Source organism: Tupaia chinensis, unplaced genomic scaffold (genome assembly GCF_000334495.1).
Source record: "Tupaia chinensis unplaced genomic scaffold, TupChi_1.0 Scaffold144756_1, whole genome shotgun sequence".
NCBI lineage: Eukaryota > Metazoa > Chordata > Mammalia > Scandentia > Tupaiidae > Tupaia > Tupaia belangeri.
The window spans coordinates 115312-117143 of NW_006204616.1; the positions used below are offsets into that span (position 1 = coordinate 115312).

The 1832-nt window shown below is 49.4% G+C and overlaps 1 pseudogene; it reads right to left on the bottom strand.

The window, feature by feature from the left end:
• LOC102491044 (C1GALT1-specific chaperone 1-like) overlaps positions 1 to 413 on the bottom strand; it is a 3085-nt pseudogene extending 2672 nt beyond the window's left edge.
• Between the last annotated feature and the right edge of the window lie 1419 nt (positions 414 to 1832).

The following is a 1832-nucleotide window of genomic DNA, read 5'->3' on the forward strand; positions in this document are numbered from 1 at the left end:
GCGCCGGGTGGGCGCGTGGGGGTGGGGGGGGGGGGGGGGGCGGCGCGCCAAAACACTTTAACATTTTCAGAACTGAAGAACTCTGCTTTGTCACAGTGTTTGGTCCACGTATCCTTCACAGCTGCCCAAAAACTCACATTGTCCTTCACAGCTGCCCAAAGACTCACATCTTTGGGTTTCACAAGGATGATACCATATACCCGAAAGCTCTTACTGAACTCCACATGTTCATCTTCTGAAATTTTCAAGATATCTTCTTTGTTAGGTGCTTAAAGGTGATGATGCTCATGGTGGTGTATTCTGCTTTCATGACCAAATCTAACGTGTCCTAGCATAATGATCAAAGCACAGAAAATGCTTCCCAGCATCACGCCCTTCAAAAATGAGTTGCTTTCAGAAAGCATTTTTCCTCAAGACCCTATGGAGGGCCTAAGGCAGCGACTCCAGGCGGCTGCTCTCCGTCTTGGTCTTCCGCACTCACTAGTCCTCCCCCTGCACCTTCCCCAGCATCCCGCATGGAGCATGCTGGGAGCAGGCTAGGGCCCAGGCCTCCCAAAGGAGAAAGGGAGGTTTCAGCAGCTCCAGGTTGTTCTAGGGGTGGGAACCGGGACCCTGCACTCACCTACGTCTAGAACCGCACAAAGGAAGAAAAACACATCCGCACACGGCTTTCCTCTTGTGTTTGCGCACCCTCCTCTCAGGATCTTGGGCACGCATGCACACGCACCTGGTGTGAGTTTAAGCCACCAGATCCAGGACTCGAACCATGGTCACTACATGGGAGTCCAGCGACATAAACATTATGCCAACTGCTGGTCCTGACCCCAACTTTTTAAAAATGTGTATTTCCTGGGACCAGCAGTTAGCGTAATGGCTATGTTGCTGAACTCCCATGTAGTTGACATTGGTTCAAGTCCCGGACCTGGTGGCTTAAACTCACACTAGCCGTGTGTATGTGCATGCCCAAGATCCCCAGAGGAGAACGAAGGAGAAAGGATTGCGGTGTGGCCAATCCACCCTGGGGGGTGATTTCTCACTTTCTATCTCTCTGTCTCTCTCAGTCTTTCTGGCGAGCACACGTGCCCTATAGCCAAAAGAAAAAAAAAAAAAACCTCTCCAAAAAAAAATTTGTATATTTCCTTATATTCGGCTTTCAGGAATGTCGACATATTTTCTATGCAAAAATTTGTCATGACTTTCTCAATAAGACAATATTTACAGAGAGCCAGCTTGGAAGGTGTCTTGTGTTTTTGTTTTGTTTTGTTTTTTATTGGAGAGGTTTTTTGTTTGCTTTTGCCATAGGGCACGTGCGCTTGCCAGAAAGACAGAGACAGAGAAACAGAAAGTGAGAAATCACCCCCCCGGGGGGATGGCCACACCGCAATCGTCTCCTCCATTCTCCTCTCGGGATCTTGGGCACGCATGCACACGTGACCAGTGTGAGTTTAAGCCACCGGGTCTAGGACTCAAACTGCGGTCGACTACATGGGAGTCTAATGACATAGCCATTACGCTAACTGCTGGTCCCTGGAGGGTGTCTACATGAGCAGATGCTTCCCCCTCAGCCTTGCAGCCAGCCAGGATCACAGACGTGCCCAAGGGCACGCCCAGACCCCAGACCCAGGAAGCAAACTGAAGCCTTTTCATAAGGCTTTCAGCATCATGCAGTTGCATTCCTACTGCCTGTTGTACTGCAGCTGGGCCCATATTTCCCATTTCAACCTTATGCTATTTTTCTGTCCCAGAATCCCATCCAGAATACCGCATTTAGTCATCCTGTCTCCTTAGACTTATCTTGGCTGTGGCATTTTCTCAGACTTTCCTTGTTTTGT